We start from the raw sequence: 14,528 nt of genomic DNA, 5'->3' as shown, positions 1-14,528 counted from the left end.
GCGCTGCAGAGGATGCCGTTTAACCCCTCCCCTGCCGGCTGCTATTGGCTCGACTATCGTCCAGCCAATAGCAGCTCTCCTGGGGGGGGGGGTGGCAAAATTGCCACCTCCCCATAGATACAGTAGGTGATAGGGGGTGTATTCTACACCCCAGATCACCTTGTATCTCCGGGTCATCGGGTCCCACGGGACCCGTAAGAACCGGAATTGTGCAAATCGCAAGTGCGATTTCACTTGCGATTTGCGCCGATCGCCAACATGGGGTGGTCTGATAGCCCCCCTCGGCATTTGCGCGGGGTGCCTGCTGATTGATATCAGCAGTCACCCCAGTCCGATCCCTGCCCGGCGCGCGGCAGGGACCGGAATTCCCACGGGCGTACCTGTACGCCCTGGGTCCTTAAGACCCAGGTACAGAAGGTGTATGCATACGCCCTAGGTCCTGTACGGGTTAATGTTAGATCCTGTATGGGCTAATAAATAATAAAAAAAATTATTTTATTAAAAAAAAAAATATTAAAAAATAAATAAAAAATTAAATAAATGAAAAATAATAAATAAATAAATAAAATTTAAATTAAATAAAAATGACAATAGATATAAATAAATAAAAAATTTATGAAATAAGTGTATAACAAAAGTGAAATAAAAAATAAATAATGAATGAAATAAATAATAAAATATAAAAAAAAATCAATAAAAAAATATATATATTTAGCGCTCTCTTGCCTCGTGGGCTGCTGATAGAGGAGGATCTGCCCAGTTGTCATCAGCAGTGACTAGGCCCAAGCCTTGCGGCAACGGCCATCTTACAGAACTGTGAGTTATATCAATCCCTCTTAAGTCTGCAAGATCACCGGACCTAAACAGACCCCTAAATCCGGACGGATCTCTGCATCATCCCTAATTCTAATAACCTCTTGGATAAGCTAATGGTCCGCGGCATCTGTAAATCACTGCCGTGCCATACTACATAGAGACTGTATTGCTGTTAATCAGATGTACTGCAAGTACTTCAGTAAAGTTCATACAAGTTCAAGTTCATCTCTATTGTGGACCTTCATTCATTTAAGCACGCACCTATCGTTTTTGGGAAGGGTGGCGATAGGCCGAAGATTTACCTCAGCGTATTAACCCACACCCTGGTGTCACGAGTGACAGGGGTTAAGTTAACCCCTCATCTACCAAAGCAACACCACAACTACACTACACCCCCTATGCTATGGCATAGCATTGAACAGTGTATGCAGGAGGACGAGGACATTTTTAAACATGCTAATTTTTTTTAAAAAAAGTTATAATTTTTTTTAAAAAGAAGTTAAAAAAAATCAAAACTTTATAAGTTGGGTATCATTTTTATCATATGGACCTATAAAATATATATAAGGTGTCATTTTTACCAAAAAGTGCACTGAGTGGAATTGAAAGCCCCCAAAACTTGCAAAATGGCGTATTTTTTTATTTTCAATTTTGCCACACAAATAATTTTATCTTTGTTTCATCATAGATGTTGTGATGAAATGATTGATGTAATTATAAAGTAAAATTGGTGGCACAAAAAACAAGTCAACAATGTGGAAAATTGAAAGCGTTATGAAGGGGAGGAGGAAAAAAACAAAAGTGCAAAAATGGCCCAGTCCTCAAGTGGTTAAAACTGGTCCACACCAACTTAAGCATGCAATCGACCTTCAGTAAGGTTTTATTTCCAGGTTGCCGAACAAAAGAAAACATAATTCACACAGGAACGAACAGGACCCTTGCTTGTCCAGCCACTGACTACATACCTTCACAAACAACTTGAGAGATCTTATCCCCGATCCGTGGCCCTGTTTGCCCATTATCCTCTCACTTGTCCTGGCTGTGAGCAGACGAAAAGAAGCAGCACCAAGCCGAAAGCAAAGAAAGCGATGGATCAGGGATAGGTAAGTTTCATTTTCATCAGTGTGTCACATGCACTACCAGTCTGTACCAACAGGTTAGTGCAGGTGACACTGATTACAGATTCCCTTCATGGGTCTGTTCACATGTCCTTATTTTTGCTTCAGATTTGATGCAGCAGATCTAGTTGGCCATTGACTTTAAAGGGTTTCAAAATCTGCTACAGCAAATCTGCAAGAAAAAATAAGGATGAACTGACCCTCAGGCTATGTCCACATGATGGAATTTTTTGTGTCGACATACTACCGTCTGCGGAGCTCCGGCAGAACATGCGGGCACTAGGACCGCTCGGATATGCGTTGTCAAATAGACAGCAATGCATGTCCGTTTGGACTCCACAGAAATAATAGACATGACAATTCCTTCTGTGGATGCCGGAATCTGAATTTCTACTCCAGAAAATCGCCATGTGAACGCTGCAGCAGAATTCCATTGAAAAGCAGAATTTCCGAGTGGGATAATTCTGCGGAATGTCAATCAGAACTTCTGATGTGTCAGAATAGCCTAAATCTTAAACAGTGGCTCTGATTTACTGATATTGTTCAGCACGAACATTCACAATTTGAATATTTATTGCGAATTTTGCATATTCGCGAATATAGCAAATATAACACTATATATTCCCAATTACAAATACTTGTAATTTTTTCTTCCCCACAGAACACATCACTATGATCTCATCCCTCTCTGCTTCCAGCTTGTGGTCTAAAGAAGGCTCCTGTAATATTTACTGTATTAGACTGGAGAGTGAATATTCGCGAATATGAGAATATGCCAATATGCCAATATCCGCGATTATCCTCATATTCGCGAATATCTTCACAAAAATTAGATAGGTAGATAGATAGTGACAATATTCACGAATATGACATTACAATATTCAAAATGAAATATGTCAAAGACCCATTCATTTCCGTATAGATCAAAAATATTAGGAGATAGATGAATAGATAGATAATATAGATAGATAAGTAGATAGTTATCCGTATGCACATACACGCATACGCACATTTATGCAATGCAAAAATAACCGTGAATATATTGAGTATTCGTCCATATATTTGCGAAATTTTGCGAATTCAAATATGGCATATGCCGCTTATCACTATTTACTACTGCTGCTGTGCTTTTACTAGTATATAATGTTGTTTCAGAAAAGATTCTACTTTAATTTGGAGATTCACAGGTCGGGAAAATAAATAGTAATAGTCAATAGGTCAGGTTGTGAGAACACACCCCTTTTCCAGCCGTGCCCCTTTTAAGGTGGTAAGGAAAACATTTCTATCTACAAGTTCCTGACTATTCTGGTTTGTCAGATTTGTAGGTCTTGTCATACTTATTGTAGGCCCCAAAAATGAATCACTGTGTTTAATAGAATAATAGCATGGTGTTTCTGCCATGTTGTATGTTCTAAATAAACCACAGTGTATTCTAAAGTTCTCCTCTAAAAGGGCCAGTCTGAGAGAAGGATACTTGTTGTCTCTTTAGATATGCATGGCTGTTTAGATAAGACAGATAAGAGGGCTAGCTAGTTAGCCAGTCTTGTGAATGTTATTCTGAATAACAGTTAATTACTGATTTGAATGGACAGATAGACATTCACACATCTGTGTTAGAGAATCATCCATTGTATTATTATTTTTCCCATAAATTTGATAGTCTTGGAAATGTCTAGTGAGTGACTCTGTCTGGAGAAACCATGTTTTGATTACTTATATGTGTCACACCTATTAATTTAGGGCTCCATACATCAAGTGTGGAATGTGGGTTTGAAACCAACATTGGACAGTTAACCTTTAATGGCAATGATGCTAATTGCTTATGCAATAGCACCCCTTGGGTATGGGTAGTTGACATTACACCGACAGGAAAGGCATCATGGGTGATATGCTCAATACATTCTGGGTATTATAGTAATGTCATAGTCATTACCATATGTACACGCCCAACCTAGATTCATTGGGGAATTCCAATTTAGGAGGGTGTGTCTAACTAATTAAAAGTCTGGTAAACCAGATGTTGGGGATGGGAGAGAACACAAAAACACAGGAAAGAGGTCCAACAAGGGGGAAAAGCCATGTGAGATCCCAGCAAGCCGGACTGATCACACGGTACCAGACCAATGGCTGTCCATGACGATGAGCAGGACCGTTCAATTTTCCTAAGACCAGAAGCGAGGTTCTTACATAGACTTGGTAAGAGACACAAAAATGGTATTCCATTTAATTAAGACCAATTTGGATAATGTTGATGGAATTATACCATTTAGATTGGTGAATAAATTATTAAATAAAATAATTAATTATCTCTATATTGAGGTTATAGTTTTAGGATGTTGTGAGACTTCATTCTACCTGCAGAAGAATCAAGACTCATAATCTATCAAAGCATTAAATATTTGCTTAGAAATAGTGATAGAATTCCTACTCGCCAAGTTAAGTGTTATAAGTATATTTCCCACACAGGAAACTTGCTTCATGTTCTTCCTCCTAAAAAATAGTCTAGTGAGATCATAAAACTCTGCTATTTGTCTTAATGTCTTACCAAGATCATGTATAGAAGTATATTTATGTATAGAAGTATATTTAATTTCTTCCATGCTTATATCCTTAGATGGATTTGCCCATTCTTGGAATCATATGATATGTAGTTGGTTAGAAGGAGGCGGGGAGTGTATTTAGCATCCCATATTGATATCTTCTTGCCCATCTTGATATCATGAGGGTCCTCTGGATAGAGTGATATGTAACCTTTTTATTGTAGGGTTTCCTAACCTTGTAGCTTTTGTTTTATTGTAACAAGTTACTTACTATGCACATGTATTGTTCTACTTTTAGGTAGTCAATTAACAAGCTTGTAATGTTTACTAATATATCTAATTGATATCCTTTTGCATATATCATTGTGTTTATTACTCATTTATGTTTCTGTTCTTATAACCAATAAATCTGCATACTTTTATAATACCTGTGTATTATTGTATATTGAAAAACTACATCCTTAAGCGTTAATGTCATCTGTCATCAAAAGATTTTGTTGATATCTGAGGAAATAGTCAGACTCAGATGTGAATTGTATTGATTGGCTTTGTTTAAAATTCACCTGGTCATAATTTTGATCATTTAAAAAAAAAAAAACATAATTTATATTTTTATGACCATAATTCATAATTTAGTTATTACTGTACAACAGTCTATTTTGGCACGATGCGCCAAAAAATCTGGCACAAATACAATTTGTGGCATGCTGTGCCACATTTTGTCACACAATCCGGCAAAAACAAACTCAGTTTACAATAGTAAATCAAGCCCAGTATTTTTATCCTTTGGGTCAATATCATTTTAATGATTACATATTTTTCTCTTATCGTATTTCCTTTAAAAAAAATAAAGTCAAACTTTCTTAACAAAATTAGCATGCTTGAAATTTCCCTATTTTGATCCTTATAACTTTTTTTTCCTCTATAAGGGGCTGTATAAGGCTCATTGCACCATGATCTGTAGTTTTTATTGGTATCATTTTTGTTTTGATTAAACTTATTGATCACTTTTTATTCAGATGATTTTTTTCTGAGATGTGATATGACCGAGTTAAAATTTCTGGCATTTGGTATATTTTTTTTTTTTTTACAATTGCGCTGCTTACTGTGCAGTATCATAAACATGATATTTTATTAGTTCTGATGATTCCACTTTCAGCGATACAAAATTAGTAACATTTTTAAAATTATTTTTATGTAAATTAAGAAATAGGGGTTATTTAAAATGTTATTAGTGGAGGGGCTTTTATATAATTTAAAAAAAATGATTATGTATTTTACACTTTTTATTAAACTGGAATTATTGGATTACATTCACTAAACAATGCTATGCTATTGCATAGCATTGTAAAGGGGGATTGGCACTTGAGTCTGCCAGGCTGTATCACAGAAGTGATAATACGGTGGCAGCAGGATGGATGAGAGACCTTCAGTTGCCATATCTAACCCCGACAATCACACCAAGGGGGTCCGATTAGCACCCCCAACCCACTAGCAACTGTTTGTTGGCCTTTAGATGCTGTGATCAGCATGATTGCTGATGTCTGCTATGAACAGCAGGTCCCGAGCTGTTGAGCGCAGTCAGTACCCATGGTCTATGAAACAAGTGCAGCCCCAGTGCTCACTTCATAGACAGTAAGCAAGCCGCAACACACATGTACACCACTGTGCAAGTACCAGGTTGCAGTGACGTACATGTATGTTGCATGTCCTCTAAGGTTAAAGTTCATAAAAGTCGAGGAGGTTGAATCATTTTTTTTATTGAAAGTTGATATTAAATTATATTAATTAAGATTTCTCTGAATTTCTTAAAAGTAAAGCTCCATACAAGACTGCCAAAGGGATTCTGTGTGCTGCTTTGCAAGGCTCTTTCACATATTGGAGACATTTTTGTCTAAAAGCAGTGCTTCAAGGAAGAATATTTGTACAGTTCCAGCAGTGAAAACCCTATATGCCTCAGTAAGCAGTCAGAGACATACATAGGTAAAGTTAGGCGCAAAGCGCATTTATTAGAGCCTCATTATTTCTATCTTAGGGAGCTCAACTTTTGATGACTCCTGTGATGTCAAAAGAAGCATGTGAGCAAAAAAAAGGGGGATTTATTTAACTTCAAGTTAATACTAGCAATAGTACTATAAGCAAGTATTTATACTTGCATGATAACACTGTAAAATACCCCCCAAAAAACAGCTAGATCATACCTACATACTACTACCGACTACACATAGAGGGAAATTTATCAAGGTTGTATGCCATTTTCATGGCTTCTGAAAGTCGTAAATGTTTGTGCAAGGTGCATTTTGTAAATGCAACTTGTCCCGCGACATCTTATTTCCCATGCAAAGGATATGGCATAAGATGTTTGATTGTGGGGTGGGGGGGGGGGGTTACAGCCAATGGGACCCCCCAAGACCTCTGGGCTTGCACCCAGGCATTCTCTATCCTCGCCCTCTACACGTTCTTGGGGATAGTGGAATACTTAACTCTCCTATACTTGCCCAATGCATAACCTATTAAGGACGAAGGGCATACCTGCAAATCCTGCGCCTGCTCCTGCGATGTAACTGCCGGGACCTGTGGCTAATACCGGACATCACCGGTACATGTAAACAAATTCCAAAGTCCAAAATAGTGTATTTTTGGAAACTTTTTATCGTAACATAGTTCATAGTAACATAGTTCATAAAGTTGAAAAAGGACCAGAGTCCAAGTTCAACCAATATCCCTAATCAGTCCCTGCTGAGTGGATCCAGAGGAAGGCAAAAAAAAAAACTCATCTTAGAGGTAAAAATTCCTTCCCGACTCCAAATATGGCATCAGAATAAATCCCTGGATCAACCTTCTGTCCCTTTAAATCTAGTATCCATAACCTGTAATGTTATTACTCAATGAGTTCACCATGACAACCTCCTCCAGGAGAGAGTTCCACAGTCTCACTGTTCTTACAGTAAAGAATCCCCATCTGTGCTGGTGTAGAAACCTTGTTTCCTCTGAATGAAGAGGATGCCCCTTTGTTATAGATACAGTCCTGGGTGTAAATAGATCATGGGAGAGATCTATGTACTGTCCCCTGATATACTTTCTGGGTACTGTAGCCCTCCCATTCCCCGTATTACTCTGGTTGACGATCTTTGAACCCTCTCCAGCTCCACTCTATCTTTCTTGTACACTGGTGCCCAGTACTGTACACAGTATTCTATGTGTGGTCTGACTAGTGATGTGTACAGTGGTAGAATTATTTCCTTGCCGTGGGCATCTATGCCCCTTTTGATGCACTCCATTTTATTTGCCTTGGCAGCAGCAAAATTTTCTGTTAACTAAGACCCCCTAAGTCCTTTTCCATGTCAGTCATTCCAAGTGTTCTACCACTTAATACATAATAGAAGCCTAGATTTTTCCTCCCCATGTGCATAACCTTACATTTATCAGTGTTAAACCTCATCTTCCATTTCCCAGCCCAAACCTCCAACCTATTCAGATCCATTTGTAACAGTGCACAGTCCTTTATTGTGTTAACCACTGTAAAAAGTTTAGTATCATCTGCAAAGATAGCTACTTTACTATTCAAACCCCTCTATAAGGTCATTAATGAAATATTAAATAGAATAGGACCCAAGACTGACCCCTGTGGTACCCCACTAGTAAGTCCCCCAATCAGAATAAGTACCATTAACTACCACCCTCTGCTTCCTACCCCACCCTCACCCACTTACACACATTCTCCCTCAGCCCCATCCTTTTCATTTTATGCACCTATCTTTTATGTGGCACCGTATCAAATGCTTTGGAAAAATACTGTTACGCCTAGCGCTCCGGGTCCCCGCTCCTCCCCGGAGCGCTCACGGCGTCTTTCTCCCTGCAGCTCCCCGGTCGGTCCCGCTGACCGGGAGCGCTGCTCTGTCATGGCCGTTGGGGATGCGATTCGCACAGCGGGACGCGCCCGCTCGCGAATCGCATCCCAGGTCACTTACCCGTTCCCGTCCCCTGCTGTCATGTGCTGGCGCGCGCGGCTCCGCTCTCTAGGGCGCGCGCGCGCCAGCTCCCTGAGACTTAAAGGGCCAGTGCACCAATGATTGGTGCCTGGCCCAATTAGCTTAATTGGCTTCCACCTGCTCCCTGGCTATATCTGGTCTCCTCCCTTGCACTCCCTTGCCGGATCTTGTTGCCCTTGTGCCTAGTGAAAGCGTTTTGTGTGTCTAAAGCCTGTGTACCAGAACTTCTGCTATCCACCCTGACTACGAACCTTGCCGCCTGCCCCCGACCTTCTGCTACGTCCGACCTTGCTTCTGTCTACTCCCTTGTACCGCGCCTATCTTCAGCAGCCAGAGAGGTTGAGCCGTTGCTAGTGGATACGACCTGGTCACTACCGCCGCAGCAAGACCATCCCGCTTTGCGGCGGGCTCTGGTGAAAACCAGTAATGACTTAGAACCGATCCACTAGCATGGTCCACGCCAATCCCTCTCTGGCACAGAGGATCCACTACCTGCCAGCCGGCAGCGTGACAAATACAGCTATACGACATCCAGCGATTGCCCCATATCCAGTCTTGAGCTCCCCTCCTCATAAAAGCTGATCAGGTTAGTCTGACAGGACCAAACCCTCATAAAGCCATGCTGATGTGGGGTCATAATTTTTTTTTTTTTTATCTAGATACTCCAAAACACCATCTTTTAGAAAACCCTCAAACAATTTACATACAACAGATGTTAAACTAACAGGTCTATAATTCCCAGGGTCACCTTTTGACCCCTTTTTAAATATTGGCACCACATTTGTTATGCACCAGTCCTGGGGAACAGACCCTGTCCCTATAGAGTCCATGAATAATCACCCCTTAAGGACTGAGCCCTTTTTCACCTTAAGGACTCAGACCATTTTTGCAATTCTGACCACTGTCGTTTTATGCATTAATAAATCTGGGATGCTTTTACCAATTATTCTGATTCTGAGAACGTTTTTTCGTGACATATTCTACTTTATGATAGTGGTACATTTTTATCATTACTTGCATCCTTTCTTGGTGAAAAATCCTAAAATATCATGAAAATTTTGAAAATTTTGCATTTTTCTAACTTTGAAACTCTCTGCTTGTAAGGAAAATGGATATTGCAAATAAATTATATATTGATTCACATATACAATATGTCTACTTTATAACTGCATCATGAAGTTGACATGTTTTTACTTTTGGAAGACATCAGAGGGCTTCAAAGTTCAGCAGCAATTTTCCAATTTTCCACAAAATTTTCAAAATCGGAATTTTTCAGGGACCAGTTCAGTTTTGAAGTGGATTTGAGGGGTCTTCTTATTAGATATGCCCCATAAATGACCCCATTATAAAAACTAGGGTAAAGAGAGAGTGCAAATCAGCTCACCCCTGTGCCCACGACACGAGCACGGAGAATGGTGTAGACTACACCCGAAACATCAGAAGCAAAAGATGAAAGGCTCCAACTCGATAAACAGATCAATATGCCATCTTTATTTCTGGACGCTACATGGATCACAGGTAAGACAGGATGTGACGTGTTTCGGCCAGGTGCTGGCCTTACTCAGCTGAGTAAGGCAAGCACCTGGCCGAAACGCGTCACATCCTGTCTTACCTGTGATGCATGTAGCGTCCAGAAATAAAGATGGCAAATTGATCTGTTTATCGAGCTGGAGCCTTTCATCTTTTGCTTCATTATAAAAACTGCACCCCCCAAAGTATTCAAAATTACATTCAGAAAGTGTGTTAACCCTTTAGGTGTTTCACAGGAATAGCAGCAAGGTAAAGGAGATAATTCTAAATTTTCATATTTTACACTCGCATGTTCTTGTAGATCCAGTTTTTGAAATTTTACTAGGAGTAAAAGGAGAAAAAGCACCCCGAAATCATATGTGGATGTCAAGCGCTCTGTGGGTGCACTACAAGGCTCAGAAGGGAAGGAGCGACAATGGGATTTTAGAGAGTGAGTTTTTCTGAAATGGTTTATGGGGGCATGTCACTTTTAGGAAGCCCCTATGGTGCCAGAACAGCAGAAACCCCCCCACATGGCATACTATTTTGGAAACTACACCCCCAAGGAATGTAACAAGGGGTCCACTGAGCCTTAACACCCCACAGGTGTTTGACGACTTTTCGTTAAAGTCGGATGTGTAAATGAATTTTTTTTCACTAAAATGCTGTTTTCCCCCCAAATTCTACATTTTTACAAGGGGTTATAGAATAAAATTCCCCCAAAAATTTTTAACCCCATCTCTTCTGAGTATGGAAATACCCCATGTGTGGACGTCAAGTGCTCTGCTGGCGCACTACAATGCTCAGAAGAGAAGAAGTCACATTTGGCTTTTGGAAAGCAAATTTTGCTGAAATAGTTTTTGGGGGGCATGTCGCATTTAGGAAGCCCTATGATGCCAGAAGAGCAATAAAAACACATGGCATACTATTTTGGAAACTACACCCTCAAGGAACGTAACAAGGCATACAGTGAGCTTAACACCCCACATGTGCTTGACAAAGTTGGACGTGAAAATGAAAAATTTGATTTTTTTTTCACTAAAATGCTGATGTTACTCCAAATTTTTCATTTTCACAAGGGGTAATTGGAGAAAAAGCTTCCCAAAATTTGTAACCCAATTTCTACTGAGTATGGAAATACCCCATATGTGGATGTAAAGTGCTCTGCGGGCGAACTACAATGCTCAGAAGGGGAGGAGCGCCAATGAGCATTTGGTGAGAGAATTTGGTTGGAATAGAAGTGGGAGGCCATGTGTGTTTACAAAGTGCCAGAACAGTGGACCCCCCACATGTGACCCCATTTTGGAAACTACACCTCTCACAGAATTTAATAAGGGGTGCAGTGAAAATTTACACCCCACTGGCGTTTGACATGTGACCCCATTTTGGAAACTACACCTCTCACAGAATTTAATAAGGGGTGCAGTGAAAATTTACACCCCACTGGCGTTTGACAGATCTTTGGAACAGTGGGCTGTGCAAATGAAAAAATTTTTTTTTCATTTTCATAGACCACTGTTCCAAAAATCTGTCAGACACCTGTGGGGTGTAAATGCTCACTGCACCCCTTATTACATTACGTGAGGGGTGTAGTTTCCAAAATGGGGTCACATGTGGGGGGGTTCCACTGTTCTGGCACTATGGGGGCTTTGTAAACACACATGGCCTTCAATTTCAGACACCTTCTCTTGCCAAAATCCCAATGCTGCTCCTTCTCTTCTGAGCATTGTAGTGCACCTGCAGAGCACTTTACATCTACATATGGGGTATGTTCTTACATCTTTTTTCCTATTCTCCCTTGTGAAAATGAAAAATTTAGGGTAACACCAGCATTTTAGTGACATTTTATTTTTTTATTTTTTTCCACATCCAACTTTAACGAAAGTTTGTCAAACACCTGTGGGGTGTTAAGGTTCACTATACCCCTTGTTACATTCCGTGAGGGGTGTAGTTTCCAAAATGGGGTCACATGTGGGTATTTATTGTTTTGCGTGTATGTCAAAATCGCTGTATAATCAGCCACCCCTGTGCAAATCACCAATTTAGACCTCAAATGTGCATAGTGCGCTCTCACTCCTGAGCCTTGTTGTGCACCCACAGAGCACTTTACTCCCACATATGGGATGTTTCCGTACTCAGGAGAAATTGTGTTACAAATTTTATTTTTTTCCTTTTACCGCTTGTGAAAATTAAAAGTATGGGGCAACACCAGCATGTTAGTGTACATTTTTTTTACACTAACATGCTGGTGTAGACCCTAACTTTACCTTTTCATAAGGGGAAAAAGGAGAAAAAGCCCCCCAAAATTTATAATGCAATTCCTCCCGAGTACGGAGATACCCCATATGTGGCCCTAATCTGTTTCCTTGAAATACCACAGTGCTCCGAAGTGAGAGAGAGCCATGCGCATTTGAGGACTAAATTGGGGATTTGAATCCGCCACAAAAATACCCTACGGCAGTGTTTCCCTAACAAGGTGTCTCCAGCTGTTGCAAAACTCCCAGCATGCCTTGACAGTCAGTGGCTGTCCGGCAATACTGTGAGTTGTTGTTTTTGAACAGTTGTAGGCTCTGTTTTGGAAACAGTGCCGTACAGTGCCGGGGGGGGGGTTGGGGGTTTGGGGACTGTGTAGGGGTATGTTGTGTCTTACTTTTTATTTTGTGTAGTGTAGTGTAGTGTAGTGTTTTTAGGATACATTCACACGGGCGGAGGTTTACAGTGAGTTACTTTGCTGGGAGTTTGAGCTGCGGCGGAAAATTTGCTGCATCTCAAACTTGCAGTAGAACTCTCTGTAAACCCACCCATGTGAATGTACCCTGTACATTCACATGGGGGGAGGTGGGGGGGGGGGGTAAACCTCCCGCTGTTGCAAACCTACAGCTCCAAGCATGCACTGACAGACCATACATGCTGGGAGTTGTAGTTATGCAACAGCTGGAGGCACACTGGTTGCGAAACACAGACTTTGTTACTTAACTCACTGTTTCGCAACCAGTGTGCCTCCAGCTGTTGCAAAACTAGAACTCCCAGCATGTACAGTCTCTCAGTGCATGCTGGGAGATGTATTTTTGCAACAGCTTGAGGCACACTGGTTGCAAAACACTGAGTTAGGTAACAAATAGTGTTGAGCGGCATAGGCCATATTCGAATTCACGAATATTCGCGAATATATGGACGAATATTCGTCATATATTCGCGAATATTCGCATATTCGTAATATTCTCGCTTTATTTTCGCGTATACAAAAACTCGCGTATGCGAAAATTAGCATACACGGAAATTCGCATATGCGAATATTCGCACACCAGTCTCACACAGTAGTATTAGAGCCTTCTTTACACCACTCAAGCTGGAAGCAGAGAGGGATGATCACTGTGATGTGTACTGTGAAAAAAAAACACGAATATTCGTAATTACGAATATATAGCGCTATATTCGCGAATATTCGCGAATTCGCGAATATGCGATATTCGCGAATAAAATTTGCATTGCGAATATTCGCGAGCAACACTAGTAACAAACTCTGTTTCACAACCAATGTGTCTCCAGCTGTTGCAAAATTGAAACAATCAGCATGCATTGACAGCCGAAGGGCATGCTGAGAATTGTAGTTTTGCAACAGCTGGAGGCACACTGCTACAGCTCCCAGCATACCCTTTGGTAGTCTGTGCATGCTGGGAGTTGTAATTATGCAACAGCTGGCTGCACACTTTTTCATAGAAAAAAAGTGCCTCCGGGCTGTTGCATAACTACAACCCCCAGCATGCACAGACTAGCAAAGGCCATGCTGGGAATTGTAGTTGGAACTCCAGCTGTTGCAAAACTACAACTCCCAGCATGCCCTTTGGCTTTGCATGCCGAGAGTTGTTGCTAAGCAACAGCAGGAAGTGAAGAGGCCTTACCTCCTGCTGTATCCTGCCCCGGGACGCCGCCACTGCTGCAGCCTAACCTGCTGCTCCGGTCGCCGCCACCGATCCTGAGGGGACCCCCGCCGGACAAGGGCAAGGTAGGAGACCCCCGCCGGGGCCGATCTCTTCTCCGATCGCTGTCCCCAGCAGGTCCGTGATTGATCGGTCGTTCCGACCGATCAATCACGTGATCGCAAGGCGGCACCCGTGCCACCTCACTCCTGCTGAGTAAGGGTGTCTCGGACAGCCCCATTAACCCTTTTTTTCCTGGTCACAGGGTCACCAGAGACCCGATTGAACCGGAATAACCGCAAACCGCACGTCTGAATTGGTGTGCTGTTACTACTTGCGCTCGGGCCGCGCATGGCGACCGCGAGCGCACGGTCTCTGCTGCCGGCGGGGCCGGGATTCGCATCGCGCCCGCATGCGAGTCCCGGCCCGTCGCTTACCTCGCTCTCCTGCTGCCTCCTGCTCTGTGTCACAGCACCAGCGCGCGTGTCCCCGTCTTCTAGGGCACGCGCATGCTGGTGCTCTGAGATTTAAAGGGCCAGTACACCCATAATTGTATTCACCTGTACAGCACATTGTAAAGTTGTTGCACCTCCCACACCCCCCTGACGGATCTTCAGTGCCATTTGCCTGAGA

This window comes from Hyla sarda, chromosome 10, assembly GCF_029499605.1.
Source record: "Hyla sarda isolate aHylSar1 chromosome 10, aHylSar1.hap1, whole genome shotgun sequence".
Taxonomy (NCBI): Eukaryota; Metazoa; Chordata; class Amphibia; order Anura; family Hylidae; genus Hyla; species Hyla sarda.
The sequence above is the reverse complement of the archived record's forward strand: the minus strand, read 5'-3'. Positions refer to the sequence as shown.